The sequence below is a fragment of the Lissotriton helveticus genome, chromosome 9, assembly GCF_964261635.1.
Source record: "Lissotriton helveticus chromosome 9, aLisHel1.1, whole genome shotgun sequence".
NCBI classification, from domain to species: Eukaryota; Metazoa; Chordata; class Amphibia; order Caudata; family Salamandridae; genus Lissotriton; species Lissotriton helveticus.
The window spans coordinates 635,239,359-635,260,990 of NC_136070.1; the positions used below are offsets into that span (position 1 = coordinate 635,239,359).

The 21,632-nt window shown below is 41.6% G+C and overlaps 1 protein-coding gene across 1 annotated transcript in view; it reads left to right on the forward strand.

Moving 5' to 3' along the window:
- Nucleotides 1-20,367: 20,367 nt before the first annotated feature.
- Nucleotides 20,368-21,632, forward strand: part of LOC144781721 (transmembrane protein 272-like) — a 127,508-nt gene continuing 126,243 nt past the window's right edge. The window contains exon 1 of the mRNA XM_078660698.1: nt 20,368-20,394. The gene's annotated coding sequence lies outside the window, so the exon portion shown is untranslated. The remainder of the gene's footprint in view (nt 20,395-21,632) is intronic.

A 21,632-nucleotide genomic window follows, 5' to 3' on the forward strand; every position in this document is an offset into this window, starting at 1 on the left:
AGCAGGTGTAGAGCATCATTGGCTATGTTTTCCCCATGCACTGGAAGTTGAAACCTCTTGTCTACCAATTTCAAATGTCTGATCCAGTGAAAAGAAAATACCAGTTCGCTTCCCCAGTCCTGCATCTCTAAATGTCACCAAGAACAGGAATTCTAGAATGTTCCGTCTGGTGGGGTGTTGAGTCATATTTTGTCTTCATTTACCGGATTACCCATTGGAATGATTGTTAAATGAATTTCATTAAATATAAGCTTAAACAAATTTTGAAAACATCTGTTTTAAAGAATACACATGCCAGACATATCGTAAGCCTGTACAACTGAAAAAGGGCACAACTCAACCCATTTCAGCGAACAATGTTTACATGTGAGAAATGTCACTGCAGTTATTCTCTTGAACTGCCTACTTTGTATGGGGAAGAGGAAGGGAACATGAATAAAACTGGATCTATCATGATCCAAAACTAAAAGGGTATGTCAGTTGTGAATAGTCTCAGTATCCAGGAAAAAAGACAAACATTATCAGGCAGAAATGACACTTAAGGTGAGTGAAGCAAGCTTGTACCAATATATTGTAATGAATATATCCCTATAAGCTGTTGAGATGCCCCCTCTCCGTTCAACTCAAAATGTGGGTTTTCAAAAACTCTGTGGATGCTGCCTGATCAGCGAACTAGAAGATCTTCTCCTCATCCTTTATACGCAGATGTGATGGAACAACAGCAATGCATTGATATTTTTAGAGATCCCTTTTTGAGCGCCTATAGGTCTACATGTCTAATATAAGTGATGAATCCCCCCCCCCCCTGCAGTACCATATAAGGATATTGCAAGTCACCAAGGACTTCTATAACCATATAGAGGAATGAGGCCAATGGCTGAGTTTCTTTATAAGGTTAAGGAACTCTAAGATGACTTGCAATATCCTTATCATGTACACCAGGGAGTACTTTATCCCTATAATAATACAGGGTCACACCATTTCCTTTCACACAAACAACTTAAAATCTTGGTGTGTAAGTCTTTTCATATGAAAGAGTGAGCATATTTACAAAAATGAAGAGTAAAAATTAACCTCTAGTGCAAAATCAAACAAATCAAAAGTGTTAATTATCTATTGCAAAGACATATTAGAAATCTAGTTTAAAATATAAAAGCTGCACTAGTTTAGAATGCAAAGAAACATGCAGAAAGATTCTAGTTTTTCTCTAATTATCTAAGGAGTGTACAAAATAAACAAGTTATGTCTGCTTGTCATTGTAAAGCTAAAGATTAGAGCAGAAGAAAGAAAAGTAGCGTTCCATTTTTGTTGCGTTAAACAGCTGCTTCAGTTATGCTCTATGAACTGACCTGCCTTTCACCTTGGCTGTTGGCTTTAGAAGTAGGAATAGGAAGGAGTAGGAAGCTAGAACTCAACTGTAATAACCTCATAATAGTAATAGTAATAACCTCGTAATAGTTGAGTTCTGACCTCTCTTTTTGATAATGGTGATCACACGTCACATATTATAAAGAAATTAGATCGCGTTTATACAAGGATTACAGAATCCCACCTAAAAAAATGCAACTTTCTGCCATTAAAATGGAGGCTGTGCTTCCTGAGGGCTTCTATCATCACAATTTATCTCTGACTGGAGTAAGACAACTCCACCAACAGTGAGCCCAATCTCACCATACTGCCTACTGGGCCCAGATCAGGAAGCTTTGAGACCCTGAGTATTTCAATCCTGAATGCAGAGTCGATCTCTAGCACCTCGTTATCGATGAACTGTTATGTCTTAGATATCTTCGCCCTCTGTAGATTGAAGGGGAGCCAGTGTCCTCAAAATAAAACGTTCACCGTATTCTCCATCTTTTCTACTTTAGTCTGTCAATGAGTGATGGAGGGAATGACACATCATTTAAAATGGCTCATGTGATGTGACAGTGTTCCTCACCCTGCTCCTCCCTCTTCTTCAAGATAAAAACGTATTTGTTGATGCCCCTATTATCTTCCCTTAATTATAAATAGATCTTCTATTCGGAAAGTGTTCCTTCATGGGGTCATTTTTTCCTCATTCTGCTTGCAGGACTTTGCCATCATTATGTCTTCTTCCCGGAAAAGGTTAATCACATCCGCGGGCCTCCAAAGGCCAGCGAGAGAAAGCCATTTTGGAGCGACAGAGAATCTAAGCCTTCTCAGTGTCCTGATTGCTCTGCCTCCACTAATCGTAAAATGTTTCAACAACATGAGAGGTGTATAACATACGTAGGGTGTGGCTTGTTATGGTCATAGACAAACTATGGTTGCCTATGGTGTACAGATGGTAAACCATGTATAACAATGGTTTAAACTTATTTTTGACCTCACATTTCACAGAAGTAATGCTTGGCATACAGACATGTCAGTGGTCTGCACAAGTTATGTAAAGCATAGATTTGCTTACTTACAGGATTGGTGTGTGACTTGTGGATTAACCCAATCCAGACAATTTTTAGGCTCAGAATTAGGCAGAAGTAGTATGTCACTCACAGAAGACCGGGGGACAAAGTAGAAGAGTACATTTTGCAACTGGTTCTTTTCAAATGTTAATCTCTTTTCTAATTTACAGTATCAAAAGTATTTTGAAAATAAAATGAATTTTGCAGCTTGGTGTACCTTGTACATTTTGAGAAAGTTAATTTGGAGAAGTTGTATGTTAAAGTGTCCATAAACCATCAGCCTACAAGCCTGATCACTCAAAATAACAATTTGAGAGTAGAAACTACAAGGTCAAATTGAAAGTATGATAAAGTGGGAGATATTTCAAGAAAATGGATCCTCCAGAAAATGCTGATGTGACTCTGTTGCACCAGATGTGGGTCCTAAGCCCCTTAAGTGCCATACAGAAAGTGTGAGTGCTCATTTATAGTCGCATGTTAAATCCGACTCCAAAATAAGAGTAAAATAATATATACTAATAATATGCTATATATGAGATGACATGTCTCTTGCCTGTCATCATTAAAAAATGAAAGCCAAGGAAGTGACCCAAATCAATGAAGTGGTCAAAGGCTATATTCCTTCATAAGGTCAGGAGACTATTTTGTGACTTTCTTTATCCTAAGTTTGTGGTGGACTTGACTTGTGGTGAACTTAAATAACTTAATTGGATATCATGCTTGAAGTACTTTCTTACAAACCTACATATGACTGTACTCTGCTTTGCTCGCCCTAAGATGGCAGGGTATGCCCAGACGTGGGTCCCTTGCTCACTTTGCCACTGAATTCAAGCTAGCATGGTTGATGAGGGGTGTTACCCTGAAATCGGTCCCAGGATCCTTGTTTCCGGTCCAGGGAAGACCAGGCTTGAAAGTTCAGGCTGGACTGTTCCCATGAGGCACTGGGTCAAGACTGATTTGCACATGGCTGGGTCTGAACTGGGATGCTGAAGTGAGCTAAAGAATGATGATGGATACAACCCAGATCTGTGACTGGGGCTGTGTGTCTGAAAAGTTTCAGCGCTCCGTCCATCGTCTCCTTGTGCTTGCTTTGTTCCTCCTAGATGGCCACACACTATAGCGAGCTTAGGTGTGCCTTGCTAGGCCGTCGCTGACAGGATGGGAGAGCGGAACAGGGGTCCGCCCTACTTACACTTGAATAGATTTTGCCGTGCCCCCACACTAAGGGCTGCATACCACCTGTAGTTAGGATGGAGCCAGCACAGGGAAGGCAGGATGACTGGGAATTTCAAATTAAAACCTCTAGAAGCTTATCCCACTTCGAACAAAGGCCCAGATAAAAATATTGGACCTCAGATACCAACTCTTCATTATATTTCTGGTCCTGTGAATACTCTGCTAAGAAGAAGGACTGCTGTGCTACTGATAGTACTGTCACTCTGCTGGACTGCTGCTGTGAAGGACTGCTGTCCCGTTGTGCTGCCCTGTTGCCTGGGTGCGAATAACTAGACCTGCACTCTGTTGAAGCCAGGACTCCAAAGTGAATCCAAGAACTAGTTGGCTGGCCTCCTGACTAGAGCTTCAGGGACAAATGCTTCAACAACCTTGAACCCACTCATGGACCCTTTGAAGTAGGCCTGAAGGTGCTCCGTCAGTCTATCTATGGAGTCAACAGAACTGATGCATTTACTACGCGGCGCAACACAACCTCAGCACGCCCGGAGCATCACCTTTGCTGTTCGACACAGCACTTTCGGAACTCATACATCGCCTCTGCTGTGAGGGTTCTCCTGATACAAGGACTCCGCAATGATCCCGCAGCCTGCATCGGAACTGTCACTAGTTCGAAGCTTTCCCAACACAGGCCCTCGCATCACAAACCCCTCGCCGACAGCAGCCTTGATGGCGACACAGGTTCTTGCATTACAGCATCATAACTCTTCGGAACACAAACATCGCCTTCAATAACGCATCTTCCACACTGGACTTCTCCATCGCAAGCCCTTGCCAAGAGGACCCTCGACAACAATGCAGGACCTCACATCGTAGCTTCGCTTCTCTGAACCAATGCATCATCTTGCCTGAGTGACGCATCTTCTGAGTGGGACCTCGCTTCACTCCGTAAAGCTAGATTTAAGATACTTTTTTTCAGTGGGCTTACCTGGATCCTTGTAACCAGTCCATGCTCCAATCATGGTCAGACTGAACATGTGGCTTTGTCCCAGTCCGGCGCAACTAGATATCCACAGTTGCCACTTTGGGCTTTTTGGTGCTATTATCCTGAAATCTTTAAACTTGCATCTCTCTAGTTCTACTGATTGGATTTTTGCCGGTTTGGTCTTGATTTCTTAATTGCTCTATTTTTGTAATCTGGTGTGGAATCCTTTTTGTGTGGTGTTTTCCACTGTATTACACCTTGAAGTGCTGCACAAATAGTTTGTGGTATATTCAACAAGGGAACCCGTTTAGGTAGCTGCGGACCTCGGGTATTTAGTATTTTTATCAAGAACAAAGGTCCTAAGCTTATCAGATAAATTCATAAATGGCGAACATAGACTTAAATAAGAACTATGGCTCTTTTTTCGATGTCCAGCCGGACAAGGAATTATTTATTTTCAAAATTGCACAAAAATTCAAGGTTACGTGAGGCACGACATGAATCAAGAAACTGGGCACAAGCCTGTACCAAGTGCTTGTGCCCAGGAGAACAATACAGGGAAAAATAAGAAAAAGGGGGTTTGACAGGCAAAGGAAATGGAGCAAAAGGCGGCTTACATTACAATGCAATCTTGAGTAAGCACAAACCAACAGTTACTGCAATGAATATATACAATTGAAGGATGCAGTACTGTTAACACAGTCGACGTGACGTTTCGATCCCTAGCTCCAAAGTATGGTCTGAGTCATATATGGGTCTCTATCTGTTATTTCGTAAAAACAGATGCATGCCGGTTGGCGAATGGATATGAGTCTAATAGTAAAGAGTCTGTTTGTCAAGAACCGTTTTTGGTTATCTATCTAGGAGTGCTAAGGAATTTTTGAGCCAAGAGGGCTACTCTAGCATGACATTTTGATCATAGCCGATACAGGTATAATTTAATCATAATACCAATAGGCCCTGTGTGATCTGAGGTCCTAGTTTTGAAAATTTCTCAAGGTTTTTCCTGCCAAAGTCAGTCGTTTGGGGAATGATAATAGTATTAATATAGGTTAATTAGTCATTTGGTCCCGCAGAGACAGTTCTGCTCAGTGTGATTTGTTTTATTCACTTATCTATAGAGCGGGGCCTCATCCCCTGAGCAGTCGCCAGGAGAGGTGAGGAGTACTCCCACATAAAGCTGGGTAGGTACATTTATCATTTGGAATCTGTGTTGTCACTTAAAAGGAGTTGTCAGGACATGTTTTCCGGCAATTTATTTTAAAAAAAATATCGAAATTTGTCTCATGAGATTGTTGCTCAGTCTGATTCATGGAAGAAAAGGTTTTCTTAACATTTTTTCTTTTTTTAGGAATGAATTTGCGTATTCCTGTAAGGTAGGCTTACCTATAGGAGCCAAAGGATACTGGTAGGTTGTATCATACCCACCAGTTTTGCTCTATATTTCTATTTTTCTTTTCACATTTAGAATATTTTTGCAGTAGCGCTAGATTGGTCCTGACGAAAGACTAATGGATGAAACATATAGACCTTCTTGTCATCGCAAGTGACAGTTATCCTTTCAAACTGTCTGAGTTCTGTTTTTAAGCTTGACACTGTGACGTTTATTAAAGTATCAGGAGTTGTCCCAGTAGCCAATTTTAATCACTTCACTATATGATTTTCACTTTTTTGCACTGCAAACCATCAGTACCTCACATTAAGACTGGCGAGTGGCTGTACCGATCAATGGGGTACAAAACAAGCTGAGTTTTGATATTTTCTTTGGTAGGTTGCACGAATATGGCAATTTACCTTTAATCCCAGATGACGAAGAGTAGCCACTCATGTGGGCTGATGGGATTCTCTAGCACTTGATGTTGCTTTTCTTCTTTGGCCCCGACAGCTAGTAGTCTTAGAGCCTATATATTTGTTTGTTAGACCGGCAGTGTTTCATTTGTTGTTTAGTGGTAGAGTGGGGATTCAACACTACCTGGTCTTTAAAGATTTCCCTAGGACCCTATACCTAAAGTTTTTGTGTACTGGATGGGAAGGAGTTCCATATTCTTGGTGCAGCCCTCTTGTAAACGCCCGATTATAGTGTTTTTTTTTCCTGAAAGCATGCAGGCTCGAGTAGGAGGGCAATGGCCGATCGTGAGTTTCTGCTTCCTCCGGATCTCACAAGTTTCTGTGTAAGATACGCTTGGAAGTTTGAGTGTAAGGCCTTGTGCGTGATGCATGCCAGGTGAGTTGAATTCTAGCCTCAAGAGGAAGCCAGTTCAACGCTTTCAGATGAGGAGTGATGTGATCAAATTTCCTTTTGCCGGAAAGTAGTCTTTGCATTTGTCACCCCGAGTGGGACTGGTATGCTCAGACCTGAGTCCCGTGCTCTCCAGGCCACTGGAATCAAGCTATCCTGGCTGCTTACGGCTGATAGCCAGAAACCGGTCCTAGGATGCTTGATTCCGGTCCAGGGAAGACATGGCTTGGCAGTTCGGGCTGGACTGTTCCCATGAGGCACAGGGTCAAGACTGATTTGCAAATGGCCATGTCTGAACTGGGGTTGTCTGGTGAGCAAAAGAACGATGGATTAAACCCAGATCTGTGACTGGGGTGAATGTTTTGCCATTGTGCAACATTCCGTCCATCAATTGTTCTTTTTGCATTTGTCACCCCGAGTGGGACGGGTATGCTCAGACGTGAGTCACGTGCTCTCCAGGCCACTGGAATCAACCTATCCTGGCTGATGACGGCTGATAGCCAGAAACTGGTCCTAGGATGCTTGATTCCAGTCCAGGGAAGACATGGCTTGGCAGTTCGGGCTGGACTGTTCCCATGAGGCACAGGGTCAAGACTGATTTGCATATGACCATGTCTGAATTGGGGTGGTCTTGTGAGCAAAATAACAATGGATTAAACCCAGACTGTGACTGGGGGTGAATGTTTTGCCATTGTGCAACATTCCGTCCATTAATTGTTTTTGCATTTGTCACCCTGAATGGGACGGGTATGCTCAGACGTGAGTCCCGTGCTCTCCAGGCCATTGGAATCAAGCTATCCTGGCTGATGACGGCTGATAGCCAGAAACCGGTCTTAGGATGCTTGATTCCAGTCCAGGGAAGACATGGCTTGGCAGTTCGGGCTGGAATGTTCCCATAAGGCACAGGGTCAAGACTGATTTGCATATGGCCATGTCTGAACTGGGGTGGTCTTGTGAGCAAAATATCAATGGATTAAACCCAGATCTGTGACTGGGGGTGAATGTTTTGCCATTGTGCAACATTCCGTCCATCAATTGTTGTTTTTGGTAAGTAGTCTGGCGGCTGCATTGAGGCAGGCTTTTAAGGGTGCTAGGGAGATCTTGGGTAAACCAGAGAGGGGGGAACAGTCATATTCCAGCCTAGAGATGACTAGTGCTTGGACTGCAAGTTTTAGGTCGGGAGCGTCAAGCAAGGGTTTCAGTTTCCATAGGTAGCTCAGGTGGAATCTGGCCGATTTGGCCTTTGAGTTTATGTGGTCTCGCATGTTTAGGTTGTAATCCAAGGTTATTCCCAGAGATTTGGCCGAGTCCACAATGGTCGGGGGACAGTTTAAGGCTGTGATGTTTGATGTTTGATGGTTTTTATATAGCGCTCTGTCACTCCAGGGAGCATCCTGGCGCTTTGTCTTCATTGCTGACAAGTCGTACGGTGTTTCGACTGCATTAGGGTTACTTGAGTATAATTAGACCAGAGTTTTGCATTTTGATTCTGAGAGTCCGTAGATCCAGGTTTTTAAGGATTTTTTGAAAGTCTGTTCTGATGATATTAGACGGAGGTCTGTGGGGAGTGTGTTCCAGGCCTTGGCCCAAAGAACTGCCAGTGATTTACCCCCATTGGTGGCAAGTTTAAACATGGGGACAGTCATCAGATTGGCTGTGGCTGATCTGAGTTCTCTCGAGGGATAATACCTATGAAATCTGCTATTTAGGTATTTTGGGCCCCGTTTGTCAAAACACCTAAATGTGATCACAATGATTTTAAATAAAATCCGCTTCTGAATAGGAAGCCAGTGCAGCTTGTTCAGGGCGGCTGATGCTGATGATCTTCTAGGCAACCTTAGGACCAGTCTCGCTGCCGCATTTTGAATAGTCTGTAGTTTGTGTAGGGTAGATTTTGTTACCCCTGCATACAGACTATTACAGTAATCAATTTTAGATGTTATTAAAGCAACTGCTACTGTTCGGCGGGCGGGCAATGGTAGATAGTCAAAAAATTTGCGTAGTCCTTTCATGATGTTAAAGCAGACAGCTGCTATTTCTCTGGATTGTTGCTTGAAAGAGAGCAGATTGTCAAATTTTATACCCAGGTTTCTAGTGGCATTGATGGTATCGGGAGGAGCTTCCGCATCGGGTGGCCAACAGGTGAGTGGGGAAAATAAATTATTTTTCCCAAATGGAAGGATCTCTGTCTTTGCAGAGTTACATTTCAGATGATTTTCGTGCATCCATTTAAAGGTCGCCGTCAGACACTCTTTTAGGTCTCGTTCTGCTTTAGCTGTATCTTCGTCCAGAGTCAGGACCAGTTGGGTGTCGTCGGCGTATGCAACCGTTTTCACGTTGAAGGACGCAATTAGATTGATCAGGGGAGCCATGTACAAATTAAATAAGGTAGGGCTCAGACTAGAGCCCTGAGGTACCCCTGAGCCAATCTCCTTCTCCTTTGAATAGAATTGTCCCAACCTGACGATTTGTTTTCTGTTTAATAGAAAGTTTGTGAACCAGTTCAACACGGTGCCCCCTATACCCGCCTCAGCTAGGCGATGTAATAGCATGGTGTGGGACACCGTGTCGAAAGCTGCCGATAAGTCAAGGAGGACAAGGACAGCCTTGCCCCCCTGGTCTAGTGCAGTTCTTATAGTTTCTGTTGTGGATAGCAGAGCTGACTCAGTAGAGTGGTTAGCTCTGAAACCAGCCTGGTTGGGATGTAGGATGTTATTTGTTTCCAGGAACGTTGTTAACTGTCTGTTGACCAGGGTTTCAGTGCATTTACACAGTGCAGGGAGTTGGGAGATCGGTCGCAGGTTTGTTAGGACAGATGGATCATGAAAAGCCTTTTTTTGTAGTGGCTTTACAATGGCCGTTTTCCACGCATTGGGGCCTTCTCCAGATTGAAGTGAGGCATTGATGATGTCATTGATCATGGGGCTTACGTCCTCTTTAATAGCCTGGATTAGTGAGGGAGGGCACGGGTCAAGTGGCGATCCAGATTTAATTTTTGACAGGATTTTCGAAGTGTCTGCTTTATCAATCAGGTCAAAAGTGTTCCATCTAACTGTTATCCCAGGGTTACTTCCTTGCGAATTGTGTTCTTTGTTTTCCGTAATAACAGGGAAATTTTTGGTGATGTTTACAATCTTTTGTTCAAAGTAATCTGCAATGTCATTGCAGAAACTTTGTGATGGTGGTATCTCATGAGATAATATTTTTGGATTTCGAAAGCTTGTGACTATACGAAAAATTTCTTTTTGGTCATTCTGTGAAGTTTCTATTCTTTTGGAAAAATAGGTTGTTTTAGTTTTTTTTATAAGTGCGTGGTAGTTCTGTCTTGCAGTTTTAAAGTTGGCCTGATCTACCTCGTCATATTGTTTACGCCATTTACATTCGAGTCTACGCACTGTGCGTCGTGTGTCTTTCAATTCATCTGTGAACCAGGGAGCTGATGTTTTCCCCTGTTTGGACGTGGATTTTTTGTTATTTCTTCCGGAAGTCAGTTTCTCACCTATGGTTCTCATCCATTTATCATAACTAAGATTGTCAATAGTAGCTTTTCCTACCGTCTCTGGTTTATTCTCTCTAACCCAATTTTGTAGGTCAGGGTGCTCTATGATTTTGGTCCAGCAGGGAGTTGGCTTCTCATCTCTAACTTTAGCTGGTTTTGAAGTTTTCATTTCTTCCATTTTGAGGTGGAAGGCAATGAATTTATGATCAGTCCACGTTTGGAGTAGGGGCGTAGAGACGTTTATTGACTTCAAATTCGTGCAAATGCAATCCAATACATGGCCCGCTGAATGTGTGGGATCGTTCGTAAGAATTGTGAGTCCCAGCACATGCATGATGCCTTTAAATTGTAGTACGTTTGTGTCGTTAATGCAGTCAAGATGAAGATTTAAATCTCCCATTAGGGTGAAGTTAGCAGCCTTCAGTGTCATATTAGTAAGTGCTTCTCCTAGACTTTCTAAAAAGTGGCTGGTTTGTCCTGGTGGGTGATAAATTAGTGCCCCTGAGAAAGTGAAAGAGTCGTGGGCTTTTAAATTAAAAGCTAAACATTCCGCATATTTTATTTCCGGTAATTCCTGAATATTACATGTGAGGGTTTCTATATGAATGATAGCAATCCCTCCCCCTCTTTGTATAGGTCTATCCATTCTCTGTACTGTGTATCCAGGTGGGAGTGCGCATACAATGTCAGGGTTGGACAAGTTTTTTAGCCATGTTTCGGTGACCATGAGACAGTCCAAATTATTTTCTATCATCAGATCATATATGTGTAGGGCATTTTTGCACATGGAGCGTGCGTTAATTAGTCCTCCCTTGATAGTTTTATATGTAATTTTTGGAGTAAATTTTACATAGGATTGTAAAGTTTGTTTACACATGATACATGAAATGGGTCCTAGCCATCTGTCTATTGGTATGACATGTTGGCATTGTTTGGTGTTAGAGTTTAAGGACAGTAGCTTTTCTTTGGTTAACTGACCTGTATGCATTATTTAGTAAGTGGCGCAAGGCCTACAGCCCTCAGCGGACGGGCGCAGACGGGCTGACTCAGGCTTGACTCCGGCGCTGGCGAGGCGCGTCCACTGCACGCGTCCGCTGTCGCGGAGGATGTCCGTTTCCTTTTGTAGGGATGGCTAGAGCGCTGACCCAGCTGCCGCCTCCCACTCAAGATGTCTGCCGTTTGTATTCTTACCTTCTGCTCGGTAAACAGCCCTGAAATCGGCTGTAACCGACGAAGTGCAGGGGGAATGATTTACAAGGGCGGGGTAAGTGCTAATTACTATCAGAATGCTTTTTACCAGCAAATGCAAATTTTTTAAAAATTCGCCGTCTAAAATTGCAAATAACGTTCGTGTACAATGCGCTATCAGTCAGCGCCAGTTGCACACCGTTAAGCTTTATCTTCTTCTACCTCCCGGCTCAAGCCTCAGGAGGGGTCCAATTTTACGCAGGTAAACAGTATCAGCGCAATGATTCTCGCGTCTGAAAGCCCTGGGCTCCTTTTGTAGGGATGGCTAGAGCGCTGACCCAGCTGCCGCCTCCCACTCAAGATGTCTGCCGTTTGTATTCTTATCTTCTGCTCGGTAAACAGCCCTGAAATCGGCTGTAACCGACGAAGTGCAGGGGGAATGATTTACAGGCACGGGGTAAGTGCTAATTACTATCAGAATGCTTTTTACCAGCAAATGCAAATTTTTTTAAAATTCGGCGTCTAAAATTGCAAATAACGTTCGTGTACAATGCGCTATCAGTCAGCGCCAGTTGCACACCGTTAAGCTTTATCTTCTTCTACCTCCCGGCTCAAGCCTCAGGAGGGGTCCAATTTTACGCAGGTAAACAGTATCAGCGCAATGATTCTCGCGTCTGAAAGCCCTGGGCTCCTTTTGCAGGGATGGCTAGAAGGCTGACCCAGCTGCCGCCTCCCACTCAAGATGTCTGCCGTTTGTATTCTTACCTTCTGCTCGGTAAACAGCCCTGAAATCGGCTGTAACCGACGAAGTGCAGGGGGAATAATGATGGCTTTAATCCATGTCTGGATCTCCGGTTTGCTTTTTGGCGGGGAAATTAGAAGGAACACAGTTTTCTTTGCATTGAGTTTGAGTTGGTTGGAGGAGAGCCATCTCCTTGAGAGATGAGATTTGTATGTAGATCTGAGTGTCGTTGGCCTACAAATGGTAGGAGATATTTGCAGTGCGAAGGACTTCGGTAAGGGGTTCTAAATAAAGGTTGAAAAGAGTGGGGGACAACGTTGATTCTTGAGGGACTCCAACCGTGACCATGGAGAGAGCGGGCAGGTTACCGCTGATTAGGAATCTCTGAGATCGGTTTTGGAGGAAGGATCTAAACCAGTCAAGGACAGGGCCATCTAATCCCATCCTAAGTTTGAGGCTTTCAAGTAGCTTACCGTGGTTGACTGTGTCGAAGGCCGAGGATAGATCTAGGAGGATTAGCAGACAGGTTTTGTCTTGGTCAAGGGCTTGTAGGGCATCATCGACGATGTGGAGCATGGTGGTTTCAGTGCTGTGTCCAGGTCAGAAACCAGATTGGCAGTCATTGAGTAGGTGGAAGTTGTTGATGTGGTGACTTAAGCCTGGGTCTTATGGGAGGCATACAAGACAGCCGCGGCCCGTGGAGGGAGTTCCTTGGGGCAGAGAGGCGGGGCGGCGGAGGGGCAGGGTGGGGGGTAGTAAATACCGGAATATGGAAGATTGCAGGTAAGTAAACAATTTAATAAATAAAACAAATTTCGTAGCGCGCCCTGCATTGCAAAGTGCCCCGCCTCTCTGCCCCACGGAACTCCCTCCACGGGCCGCGGCTGATACAAGATGGTGGTTAGAGGCCAGGGGTTTTCTTTGATCACTAGACATAAAAAAGAAAAGCTGAAACAGATGGAAGACATAGAAAGATAAATCCAAAAATTAGAGTCTGAACTGCTATTGCAGATCAAACAGATGCAAAACATAGGCTACGAATTAAAGAAAAGAATATAGAGATATTGCAGAGGATGCGGCAAAAGCCAAACACCTAACGACCCTACATCATTTGTAAGAGGTGGGGACAGAGCAGGCAATTTCCTGGCGTCGTTGGACAAGAGAGAAGAAGCTTCCATATGGGTATATGAGATCACTCTAGATGAGGGGGAGACAGTGAGGGATTGGTAGGGAATAGCAGATGCCTTCGCAACTTAGTATAGGCAATTATATAGGCAATCGGCTCGCATCACCCAAAATGAGCAATTGAACTATTAGCAACTCTGGAGATTCCTTCACTGGAGGCAGCAGACAAGGATAATTTAGAATCAGACCTTACAGACTGTAAAGCAGTGCAGGCTATCTGATCATTAAAAGCTGAGAACGCAATGGAATCGAACGGCTTACCGATTGAGCTATACAAATTAACAGTGTCCAAAACTGCCCCATATTTAGTGAAGATGTACCAGGAAAGTCTTAAAATTACCCGAAAACCAAAGGCTCGTAAATATAGTAGTGATACACAAGACCGGGAAACCACCGGGGAGTAGTACGTCTTACAGACCAATATCCCTGGTAAATGCAGAAGTCAAGATTTTAGAGAAAGTGTTGGCAACCCAATTGACTCCAATGCTACACAAGTTAATCCACCCCAACCAATCAGGCTTAATGCCTGGTAGAAATATCGCACTTAACTTGCAGCATCTTCAGGTAGTACTGGGGAGAGCTGACAGCATACAAGAAGACGCCGTTGTGGTGTCCTTGGGTGACAAGATGGCGTTTTATTTGATAGAATGACCCTCCCTGTTTGCTGTCCTCCTGTGACTAGGGTTTGGGGGAATTTCTTAGCATGGGTCCGACTGCTATATGCAGAACCTTTAGCACAAGTGACGGTAAATGGGGGGCATTCAGTAATTTTTAAGTGTCAAAGAGGGACGAGACAGGGATGTCGCCTTTCTCCTTTGATATTTGCTCTGGTCCTGGAGCCACTAGTGGTGTGGATACGGGGTGACTCACTCATTAGGGGACTTAGATGGACTTCAGATTGGGAGGATTGGATCTCCCTTTATGCAGACGGCATCCTTCTCTACTTGACGAAACCCTACTCCTCCCTACACCGGGTGCTCCATATCTTTATCCTGTATCAAAATTACTCCGGTTACACCATAAACTGGGATAACGTGCTGATATACGTCTGCTATGGCCCCAGACCAAAACTTCCCAGAACATGCACAGCAAGAGTTATAACAGAAGGATATCAATAGCTGGGAATTTATGTCACCAGAGACCCAGTGGTCTTTTATGAACTCAACTTATTTCCCCCACTAAGTCAGCTTTGGGAAGATGTATAACATTGGAGGTCTTTGCCCTTGTCGCTGATAGGCAGGGCCTCCTTTTCCAAAATGATGCCGCTTCCCTGCTTATTATACATTTTGCAAAATACGCCCTACTTGGTCTTTCCCACATACTTTCGCGCAGTTGAAGCGGAGGTACAGACACTCCTCTGGGATGGAGGGACTCCACGAATAGTGTTAAATAAATTGACTAAGAGCTGGTACAATGAAGGGATCGGTCTGCCGCCGCTTCAATACTATTACTGGGCAGTGCAGCTTATAGTGATCAATCAGTGTGCACATACAGCGCATGAGAAACTGGCATATAGGATGGATAAACATAATATGAGATCGAGGGGATTCCTTAGGGCCATCTAGTGGGGCAAATGAGGAACACCCGTAGCAAACACCAACATCAAGCACTATCAAAATATGGCATACAACGTCAGCGGCTCTAGGGGGGGATTAGTAAATTATCCAAGCCACTCCCCTATTAGATACGGCACAGTTGTGATTTCTAGCACACCACCCAGGCTTTGATAAATGTGAAATTATTGGCCTCTCAAGGGTAGGTGACATGTGAGTGAAACTCAAAAGGGACTACGAATTGGTGTCATCCGAAACTTTCCACTATATTCAGATAAGAAATGCTCTACAACTTGCCACTCCAAACGGTACTGATATCCTGGTCTCCTCCCCTCTTGAGGATAGGTTACTAGATGACTATCTGAAAGAAAAAGCAATATAAAAATACAAACAATTCCCCCAACGTCTTGGAGAAAGTGCGGGCTAAATGGGTGGAAGATCTGGGGGACCTGAGGGATGAGGAGTGGTTGGAAGCACTCGTGTCTCCCTGGAGGTGACCATACGGTCACAATTGAGATTGGTTCAACTAAAGATCCTACAAAAGACAGAGTAAACCTGCACAACACTAGTAAAAACTGGGCAACTGTGGTGGAATTGCCCAATGATTCAGACATACTGGAAGGCAATTGTAACACTTTTGATGATGTTGGGCCCGATTCACAGAATGAACTTAAGACTCAATCCTAAACTTACTACTATTTTGGTATTCACAGAATGCACTTACTACTTTTGGCATTCACAGAATGAACTTACTACTTTTGGTATTCACAGAAGTTAGGATTTTGTCTTAAATTTGTCTTAAGACAAACTTAAGACAGACTTAAGACAGACTTAAGACAGACTTAAGACAAAATCCTAACTTCTGTGAATACCAAAAGTAGTAAGTTCATTCTGTGAATGCCAAAAGTAGCAAGTGCATTCTGTGAATACCAAAATAGTAGTAAGTTTAGGATTGAGTCTTAAGTTCATTCTGTGAATCTGGCCCATTGTGTGGGTAATAGGCAGAGGCAATTTACTATTCCCACTCCAATGAATACAACAGTAGGGAAAGTTTTGGATAGCAAAGGGTACTAATTTAGTACTCACACTCCAATAAGTGCAACAGTAGGGAAAGTGTTGGATAGCGGAGGCATAAAAATTACTAATCCCACTCCAGGGAGTGCAACAGTAGGGAAAGTGTTGGATAGTGGAGAGGTAATAGGCCTCGATGACGTTTATTAAATATTTGGGAGACATCAAATATAACAGCCGGGCTATGACTGTGGGTCACGTTAGAACTCATGGTGGCCAAACGTAACTTAGCTAGAAAATGGAGGGTGGAGGTGACGTCCACATCCCGGGATTGTTAAACCAATATGGATTAGTGCATGCAGGCATGGAAGGTGGTTTACGAAGGGGGAGGTTAACGACTCAAATGAACAAAAATATGGGGGGGATGAATATGGGGGGGCTGGAATGAAAGTATAGGGATGCTCTGTCAGCCGGTTAGAAGACGTCCCAGTTTGGAAGGGACTGAGGATTATATACAATAGTAATATTTTTGAGATCTGAAAAGGGGAAATGGGTGAGCAAAGTGGCAAAACTTAGAGATGAATATCCTGATATTTATAAGACGTAATTGTGATCTCACGCTGGCTGTGATAACCACTGCTGTCATGTGTCCTTTTGTCCTTTTCCTTTGACAATAAAAGTTTAAAAAAAAAAAAATTGTATGGCTACGGGGTTAGACATGAGAGACAGGTTTACATGTCAGAGAAAGGCAGAACTTGGCAGAGTCGGTTAGCAATGAATGAAAACAATGGCTGCAGTTATTACAGTTGTGCTAAGGCAATGTTTTTTTGTTCAGGCACCCACAGCTCTGTCTCTGAGGGAGCTTGAGGGCCTCCAGATGGTGAGGATCAGTCTAGGCTTGCACCATCTCTAACCCTAAGTAGCTCCTAAACATAAGGGATTGCGTAAACATGGCACTCTCCTGTATGATCTCCCATATCCCCACTTTCAAAGGAGACAATGCATTGGGAAGGACACTTTTCTCTCTGGATCACTGACAAAATATTGAGTGACAAATATCGTGTTCCCAAAATATCAGACATAAATATCAATGTGAAAAATATTGACATTCTATCCTCATTCTGGTAAGTAATAAAATATCGAGAGAAAAGAAAATAGTTGTTAAAATATTGTTTTTTTAAATGTATAAAAAACATATAACTTAAAAAACAATATTTAGATTGTTTAGAAAATGTTAACAATTATAAGTAATAAATGTAATGTAAAAATAAATTAAACATACATATAACACATGTAATACATAATAAATAAATAATTCATTTAATATATTAGAAATATATTTAAAGAAATGATGAATACATATAGATATATATATATATATATATACATACACCTGTAACATAAAAAATATATATGTATATTATAAATTAAAATATTAAAATATTTATTAATTTTTAAAACAACATTTTACACTACATTAGGTGCAACAGTAGGGAAAGTGTTGAATAGCTGAGGTGAATAAATTACTATTCCCACTCCAGCGAGTGCAACAGTAGGGAAAGTGTTGGTTAGAGGAGGGGAATCATGTACTATTCCCACTCTAGCGAGTGCAACAGTAGGGAAAGTGTTGACTTGCGGAGGGGAATAATTTACTATTCCCACTCCAATGAATACAACAGTAGGGAAAGTTTTGGATAGCAAAGGGTACTAATTTAGTACTCACACTCCAATAAGTGCAACAGTAGGGAAAGTGTTGGATATCGGAGGCATAAAAATTACTAATCCCACTCCAGGGAGTGCAACAGTAGGGAAAGTGTTGGATAGTAGAGAGGTAAAAATTACTATTCCGACTCCAACTAATGCAACGTTAGAGAAAGTGTTGGAGAGCGTAGGGGTAAAAATTATTATTCCCACTCCAGCGAGTGCAACAGTAGGAAAAGTGTAGGATAGTGATGAGAAATAATTTACTATTCCTACTCCAGCAAGTGCAACAGTAGGGACATTGTTGTATGGTGGAGGGGATAAAATTACTATTCCCACTCCAGGGAGTGCAACAGTAGGGAAAATGTTGGATAGCGGAGAAGTAAAAATGACTATGTCCACTCCTGCAAGTGCAACAGAAGGGAAAGTGTTGGATAGCGGAGGGGAATAAATTACTATTGCCACTCCAATGAGTGCAACAGTAGGGAAAGTGTTGGATAGCTGAGGGGAGAAAAACAAAGATTACAGCTATGAAACCTAAATTTCCAAACAAAACAAGTACCAAAAATATTTATCTATTAATAAATAATATTAATGATCAACTAATGATTAATTTATTTAAACTAAATTACTTTTCACCCTCTACCCCAATAAACACCAAAACACCTACCTAAAAACATTTACACAATTTTCATACCTAATTTTACAATAATAAATTAATAACAATTAACAACAAATCATTTTTAATTTTCATCCAACATTTACAGCTCTAAACCCCACCACTCGCACATCAAAATTATTCCACAATTAGCATATTTAATATTTAATTAATTAATTAGCATTATTTAACAAATAATTACTTAACTATACATAATTTACCTCCACCATATTCCCCTATAAATGACACCACCAATTTTGTAAAACATAACACAATTAACATAATCAATTGACAATTATTTAATTAATTAATAACTATTAAACAAATTCAAAGCAATTAATAATAAATTACTTCACACAATTAAAATTAAATAAATATTATATTAAAAATATAAAAAATTGTATTCAGATTAATTACTTCCCACCCTACTCCCCTATCAACCCCCAACCTGCTCCTAAAAAAACAGCAGTTAACATAATTACCAATTAAGTAATAATAATTAACAACTACGTAAAAAATAATGAATAATAAATCAATTGCCACACTTAACAATATAAAATATGACATAATAAAATATTAACTAATAAAAAATATTAATTAATTAATTATAATTAAATTACTTCCCACCGTACTCTCCTATAAAGCCACAACATGCTACGGAACTAAAACACAAAATTTAAATAAAATAAAATTAATAATTTCTAAAAATTATTAATACATTTATTATCATTAAATTACTTCCCACCCTATTCCCCTATAAACCCACAAACCGCTACGGAACAAAACCGCAAAATTTACTTAAAATAAAAGTAATAACTTCTAAAAATGTCACATATATATTAAAAAACAAATGCAATACTTAGACGAAAAAAAAGAACACATACATTTAAAATACATACTTAAATACATAACACTAACTAAAAAAACGATATTTTTAACAACTATATTTTTGCAAACGATATTAATGACTTCGATATTGTTAAAAACGATATTACTTATCTTAGACTCAATATTCTTGTCCATGATATTCTGACAGTCGATATTTTTGTATCACGATATTTTGCACTCAATATTAGTGCAAGTCGACAATAATATTCTGACTGTTTACCCTTCTCTCTATGGTGTTATTGAGGACCACCATAACAGAGTAGGATCTACATTGCAGTATCAGAGTTAGAGGTGATACCACCTCTTGTCTGAACCAAGCACATTGTTTGTAGGTTTTAAATGGGAATTACAGTCTCCAATGCGCTGTGGTGTAATAAATGGCATTACTTGGGCAACTCAGAAGGAAGAAAACATACCCCCAAGATCGACAAGTATACAGACCCCCTGAATACCCTGCTTCCTTGCTAAAAGCCTTCATTTCACAGCTGGTACGCAGGGCCATATTATCAAGAAAGCGTGATACATTATCGCCGCTTTTATCGGCAGGAAACTGCCGCTAAAGCGGCGATAATGAGCTTGATAATATGCCCTTGTGAATTCCCATAGAAGCCCAGGTTCTGGTGTTAACCTGGGCTTCTATGGGAATTCACAAGGGCATATTATCAAGCCCATTATCGCAGCTTTAGCGGCAGTTTCCTGCCGATAAAAGTGGCGATAATGTATCGCCCTTTCTTGATAATATGACCCCCGGTTACTCTCAAAGTGTCTAACAGAAAGAACAGATTTCGAATTTAGCCCTTGCTTGGGAGGTACGAATGTGCTGCTCGTGTTTCACGTGCCGGGGGGTGATGTATTTAACAATCCATTGTTTCCAGGATTTTTTTGTACCTAATCAATTTGCGGAATTTGTCCTGGTCGTGCTGATAGTATAAACGTGACCTTCCTCTTTAACATTCCAAATACAGCAGCCCACATGTTTCATTGTTTCCTTGCAGGTGATGAATATGCATGAGGTTTCGTGTGGGGTGTGTGCTGTTAATTACATATTGGGCAATGTGGCAGCGGTGCTATAAAACCTCTTTCGAGGCACACACATTTACAAGCACTGAAAGAGCCCGGCACCTTCTCTGCCAACAATCCTCAAACTCACAGGTAAGTGCTTGAATGTACCCTCTTTGCCTGCGGAGGGTAGGGTTGCTGCCATGTTGGGATTTGAAGCTGATGTAAGATAGTGACTGTTTTTTGTTTTCAACAAACTACATTTGGAATGTGTACTATTGTTATGTTGAAAATCTGATGAGACGATAATTGCGTGCTTAATTTCGATTTCCAAAGAGTACAATTTTCCTGAGAGTGTGAGTAAAACGCCCTTTTTTCTTATTGACCCGTAATATAGATGGAAGCAAGTGCTATTTAAATGTGCTTTGAGGATATTCATGTGAATTTTTATTCCAAGATTGTTTAAACCTGGTGAAGGCAGTTCATATCAATCTCTCGGGTGGGATTAGTTCAGAGTAAGAAGTAGTGTGTCTAGAAAAGTGACCATGAACTATATACTCAGTGTCCGTAAAGACATGCAGTGGAATCTGGAAAATCGGCATGTTCTCAGTGTACCCTGGTGTCTCAACCCTACAGCAGAAGTATATAGACAATTCTTTCCCACGGTTTAAGGTGGTTTGTATTCTAACTGAGTCAGCCATTTCATTTCATTTTGGTACTTTATTTCAGTCATAGACCATAAAAGTAACAATTCATTCGTGCAAGTGCAAATACATCATACCATAAAAGGATGAAAACAGTTCAGGATGTGTTACGTACTCAATAATAGTACTAGATTGATAAAAACAATAAAACCAAACAGTACTATGTTATACTTTGATATCTACAGAGTAAAAACAAAGCATTTAAGGTGGATGAAATACATACTCAAAAATAGCACTAGTTAAGTAAAACAATAAAACCGTACCATACATTAAAGCACATTTGTGTCTGACTAGTCAGAGGCCTAGGTACTGCCTACCAAGGGTCCGCCAGGTTGGTTGAAGTTGGGACAGAGAGGATTCTGCTCTGATTGGGCCAAATTCTCTCGAGATACCTGCCTACAGAGAAACTTTAACAGAGGACGTACATACTCTACAGATCCTCCAGGCTATCTTATACTGGTGGCGGGCTCCTAGATAGCGACGTAGGGGAGCTCTCAGCTTTTCCACTGTTTGTAGTAAGAAAGAACAAAATAAGGATGAGAGACATAAGCATTGGTAGAAGGAAAGAAAAAGGAAATAGCTGGTGGTCAGAGGAAGGTTGCAAGAATGGAAGTAAATGTTGAAAGATATAATGAAGAAAATGTAAAAAGTAGGATGGAAGGGTGAACGACTGGATGGATGAAAGCA